Source organism: Mustela lutreola, chromosome 9 (genome assembly GCF_030435805.1).
Source record: "Mustela lutreola isolate mMusLut2 chromosome 9, mMusLut2.pri, whole genome shotgun sequence".
Classification (NCBI taxonomy): domain Eukaryota; kingdom Metazoa; phylum Chordata; class Mammalia; order Carnivora; family Mustelidae; genus Mustela; species Mustela lutreola.
Window position 1 is genome coordinate 102,028,931 of NC_081298.1, and position 6,000 is coordinate 102,034,930.

The 6,000-nt window shown below is 35.0% G+C and overlaps 1 pseudogene; it reads right to left on the reverse strand.

Annotated features, from left to right (window-relative positions):
- LOC131808406 (WASH complex subunit 3-like) overlaps positions 1 to 5,744 on the reverse strand; it is a 149,135-nt pseudogene extending 143,391 nt beyond the window's left edge.
- Positions 5,745 to 6,000: the final 256 nt, after the last annotated feature.

A 6,000-nucleotide genomic window follows, 5' to 3' on the forward strand; every position in this document is an offset into this window, starting at 1 on the left:
TGCCACGTTTGACAAGTTTAAGTTCCTGAAAACACAATATACTCTCTCCCACTCTTTTTGGAGGAGAAATTTTCGTACTGGCTTCTCAAGAACGGTTCCTCTGGTCAAGAGCCTCACTTATTCTGACTCCCATGTATATCTGGGAGTCCTGTCTGGGTTCTTTTTCAAGCTACTTAAACATATGAGAGAATAACATGTGCAAAAATCTATTTGTTCATAAACAGATATATGATACATGTAGCTGAGGTACAATGAGCAAGGGAAAGACAAGTATAACAAGGGCCCAACTGGTAGAAATAAATAAATATATATATATATATATAAGATGTCTGAAGAACTTTCAAAGTGCCATGGGACTATTTGGAAGGTTTATGTGTGGCATATTAATGTGGCATATCAACCCCCAAATTAGGCCTATATCTAACATATAGTATAATTCAGTATGTTTGAATTAAATAATTTGACCAATTATTCCGGGGCTGAATATATGTCATATTCAAATACTCTATCAGATACTGATAAAGGCATAAAAATGAGTGAAGTACTGACTTTGTCCTTAAGGCCCTTGCGTTCTACTAGTTAGACTGTAAATAAACACAAATATATGTTATACAAATCAAATGCAAAGGTGAAATAAATGAAAAAGTCCATGGCTTCTATTTTTTTAGGTTTTTAATCCCAGTTAGTTGATGTACAATGCTATATTAGTTTCAGGTGTACAATATAGTGATTCAATACTTCCATACATCCCCAGTGCTCATCACAAGTGCCCTCTTTCAACGCCATCACCTCCTTCACCCACCATCCCCCACCTACCTCCCCTCTGGGAACCATCAATTTGTTCTCTATGGTTAAGAGTATGTTTCTTGGTTTGCCTCTCTGTCCCTCTTTTTGCCCTTTGCTCATTTGTTTTGTTTCTTAAATTCGACAGATGAGCAAATCATATGGTATTTTTCTTTCTCTGATTTATTTCACTAGCATTATACTCTTTAGCTCCATCCATGCTGCAAATAGCAAGATTTCATTCTTTTTATGGCTGAATAATATTCCAATGTGCGTGTCTGTGTGTGTGTGTGTGTGCACACGTGCACGCACATGTGTGTGCATACACACCATATCTTCTTTATCCATTCATCAGTCAACAAATACTTGGGCTGTTTCCCTATCTTGGCTATTGTAAATAATGCTGCAATAAACATAGGGGATGCATGTATCCCTTTGAATTAGTGTTTCTGTATTTTGGGGGAAATACGCTGCAGTGTGATTGCTGGATTGTATGGTAGTTCTAGTTTTAACTTTTGGAGGAGGCTTCATTCTGTTTCCCACATTGGCTATACTAGTTTGCATTCCCACCAACAGTGCAAGAGGGTTCCTTTATCTCCACGGACTCAAAAAGGCCATGGTTAAAAAAAAAAAAAAAAAAAAAAAACCACTCATATTCTAATGAAAGAGATTTAAAAAGTGGTTAAACAGGTGCGTTTTTAAAATATTTTATTTTGGAAAAAAAGTCTCATATCTACAAATTTGTTTTGAAAAAAATATGATCTTCTGTAAAAACTTCACCTAAGTTCACCAATTGTTAATATTCTGGCATATTTTTGTTCTTTTTATAATTCTTATTATTTTACTGAACTTTTGAGAGTAAGCTGCACTCATTGAACCACTTGATCCTACGTACCTAAGCAAGTATATACTAAAAACAGGACATATTTCTACATGAATATAGCACAAGCATTACAGTTAGAAAATTTAGCATTAATATAATACTACTATCTAATACATAGTCCATTTTCATCTTTCAAATATTATTCCAGTTTTGTCTTTTTTTTTTTCTTTTTTTTAATTTTTTTTTTATTTTTTATAAACATATATTTTTTCTTTAATAGGATTTTTTTCTGCACAGAAACCAATCAATAACCAGACATTTCATTTAGTTTTCACCTTTTTTTAAAATCATCTCTTTTAATTTGGGCCAGTTCTCAGCATTTCTCTTATCTTTAGTCATTTTTTTAAGAGTATAGGCTTGTGTATGTTCATGACCATATATGTGTGTATGTGAGTAGTATGCTGCATCATGATTATACTCAAGTTATACATTATTGGCAAAATTATCACACTCTGACAGGTGACATTTAATACAAGTTTTGAGATATAGAAAACATTTTATATAGAGAGATGAAATGAGGCAAAAACAGAACTAGAAACTGAATTGAAGATTCTCAGCCCTAATGCAAGGCTTTTACCACTAACTATAGATGCTATGGATGACTGAAAGCCTGAGAATTTTTTTTGATCAACATGAAATTATAAAAAATTAGATATATTGAATAGAAGGTTTGAATCATGCTTTCAAAAAATATATTGTGGTACAATATAACCAGAACTGGTTGTCTAAAGAAAACTGCAACACTAGTCCTTAGTTAACTGCAGATGTTAGGAATCTCTAATTAGAAATTCAATTCTAGGGGCACATGGGTGGCTCGGTCAGTTAAGCCTCTGCCTTCAGCTCAGGTCATGATCCCAGGGTCCTGGGATCGAGCCCTGGATCAGGATCTCAGTTTAGTGAGAAATCTGCTTCTCCCTCTGCCTTTGCTCCTCCCCTCCTCTGCTCATGCTTTCTCTCTGACTCTCTCTCTCTCTCTCAAATAAATAAAATCTTAAAAAAAAAAAAAGAAATTCAATTTTAGTCTTTAAGTGTTTATGCTTTTTGATAGGAAAGAATGGAGAACTTTTGTTTTGGGGACAAAAAGCCCACATTCAGCATTAAAGTAGGCCTCAATAATCTGTTAACATCTGCAAATTCAGAACATTTTAAATGAGGAGAATATAGTACCTTTACTGGATATTATAGAATCACAGAGGCATAAAACAGTCACATTCCTGCAGACTGTCCCCTTATGTGGTAGATACAGAAAACCCAGAGAGAAGATTTGCCCAAATTTACAAAGCTACAAAGTGTTGTAGACTAATCACTTTCCTAGGAGTCTCAATTCATTGTCCTACTGACAGACTCCTAGAATATGCTTACAGAAATGGCAGAATTTCAACTTCATGGAGAGCCTCTTGCTGTTGACTATCTCCTTTGTAGGTGAGGTCTTTCACAGTTGGGCCCCAGTCTCCCAGTGGTATTTTAATAATAGAATGGGGGTATGCCAGAAAACATTCTCAACCACTTAATCAGACTTACTTTTAATCTCATTTATTTTGACCTTCAAGCATTTACTTACAAAAGTGCATGAGGTTTCTTTTCAGATTAATGCCAACTTTCAATTGCCACAGACCACAAGAAAAATCATTTTTTATGTGATTCTCCAAAAATGAATTCAACAATACTTTTATCAGCCATGTTTTTAATCCATTAGCAATATTGACTTTGCCATGAAATGAGAGTAATTCAATTTTAGATTATATTATAAAGCTGAAATTATTATAGCTTTACCTGCTAGTTTTACAGTAGTTAAGGCTATGTCAGGGTTTCATGCTGAAGCTTTATATTTCAAAGTTTTATAATCAGACATTAAAGAGGAAAAAAATGCCAAATGGCTTTTGAGACTACATTGGTGCCTGTGAGAAATCCATGTAAGGCTTTTTATTCAAAGAGATTCACATCGATGGGCAAGTCCCTCTGCTTAATAACTTTCATTATTAGATTGGTTATGGGTGCCACCAACACATTTTCCTAATGCTACAGTGGGGCTCATTTCTGGTTTGTTCAGCCTCAGTATCAGGTATGGAGCTCCATGTGATACTATAAACAGAAGACAGAAGATACAAGTCACCCAGTCTCTTACTACCTGTCTTACTATGTGCAGGTTACTTAATATTGTTGAGACTCAAGTTATTTAAAATCAAGAATGAAGAAAAACCTATCCTATGTTTCTAAAAGCAAGGGACTGGACCTTTTATAATCCTTTCCAATACTCATATCTGAATTTTTGTTAAAATGAGGAAGCAACTAACATAACAGATCCTTCCTTAGGAATAGGAAAGTACTTGCTACCTCTATCTTAAACTTGCAAAATACTAGAAAAATATCATTCTCCAAAGTAACCAATAAAAGAGAAAAGAAAATACTTAAAATAATTAATGTTTGATTATATTATTTTATTTTCATTAATTTTATTATTTACACTTAACTAATTAATTCTTAATAATAAAAGACTTAAAATATATTTATTTAAGTCATCTCCCCAACAAATTGCAAATGAACATGGCTAGCTATTAATAACTTTACATGAATATTCTAAGACAGATCTATATTCAACACACTTGACGGTCCATATATAGGAAATGGCCATAAATGAAGTTACTGTTCACTGATGGAAAGCACCCTGAAGTCAGAAAGAATAGTGAATTAAGAAGAGAATGGACAGCAGTGTTGATTAAGTTGAAACTTCCTGCATAACTCTACTCAGGATCACTAGTCCTCATTTATATTTAGTTTGACTCCCCACAAATTTAATTTACAGCATGGTAATGTTTAGAAATCTCGCTTTGCTTAAATAAATAAGATGGCCTTCATGTCTCCTGGAAATGCATGACTTTTAAGCTGAGGAAGCTATGTAAATTCTTAGTAACAGTAGCATGAAGTTACATAATTCATATACATCATCTAAGTTAATAATAACAACAATCTCATGAGGGAGTTATCTTCATTTCACCAAGAAATGGAGGCTTAGATATGAGAAATAACTTCATCAAGATCATCTGTGAGTTGCAAATTCAGTATTAGTATCTGTCTTTCATGAAGCCTGCATTCTTTCTTTCTTTCTTTCTTTTTTTCCTTTTTTGGTTATAATGCTTTGTCTTTTTTTTTTTAACATAAAGGAACTTGGTGGTGAATATATAGCCATTTGATATTTCTCTAAGAGTTCAAGTTCAGGCTTTCTTATAAAATGTGAACAAAGACCTACACATGTACATGTAACTGTTACCAAAACTAAATTTAGTCACTAAAATAAGATTCACTATCTAAACTTTCTCTCTTTTTTTTTTTTTTAAGATTTTATTTATTTATTTGACAGACAGAGATCACAAGCAGGTAGAGAGGCAGGCAGAGAGAGAGGAGGAAGCAGGCTCCCTGCTGAGCAGAGAGCCCAATGCGGGACTCGATCCCAGGACCCTGAGATCATGACCTGAGCCGAAGGCAGCGGCTTAACCCACTGAGCCACCCAGGTGCCCTAAACTTTCTCTTGTATTTTTTTTCACCTTTGCTATAAAGCACTGTATCATCTGTATCATCCTCAAGAAGGTGTGGGTCCTTCCAATATCATTTTTTGTAATTTTATTGCCATCACTGGAATACCCACGTGAGCCATTTTGAGATATCTGGCATATCTTGGGTCCCTGGCTACACTAAAGCTATTTTCTGATGTTACTTCACTTTCCTGTGGTCCAGAGTCTTATATAGTGTTCTGCTGTGATTGTTCTGAGGTGGTTTCAGAATGTGATAGATTCATTTGTGATATGAGTGTCACTTACAGGAGATACTTCAAATGTAACATCATAGGTCTGGAATAGATGACAATTTTGCAACTCAAATACTGAGGGTTGTTTCAATTTGTTAGATATGAACAGAAAGTCCTGCCAGGTTCTCATTAAAAAACACAGAAAAGTGGTTGAGGAACTGTACAGTGTGCACCACAAACTGGGTTAGAAAATGCTACTGGTCTTTTCTGTTGAACAGTTGACACTTTGGTCAGGTCTCTGCCTGACCTCATGAGAAGAAGCCCATCCTCATCCATCTCCTTGGGCGGGAGACCCAGGGCTCACCTATAAACCCCTCACGGATGGGACCACCCAAAGCCTACATTCTTAAATTCTACTTTATATAATGTCTCATAAATTCCTAGGAGGACAGAACAACAGATGAACCTCCCAGCGAAGATGAGGGAAAAACTATGGAAGTGGAATCTCTAACACTCAACATTCCCTAAGTGAGACCAACTGGTACCATCTAATCAGTCTAAGAAACTTACAGTTTCTACTTCCAAGTATCTA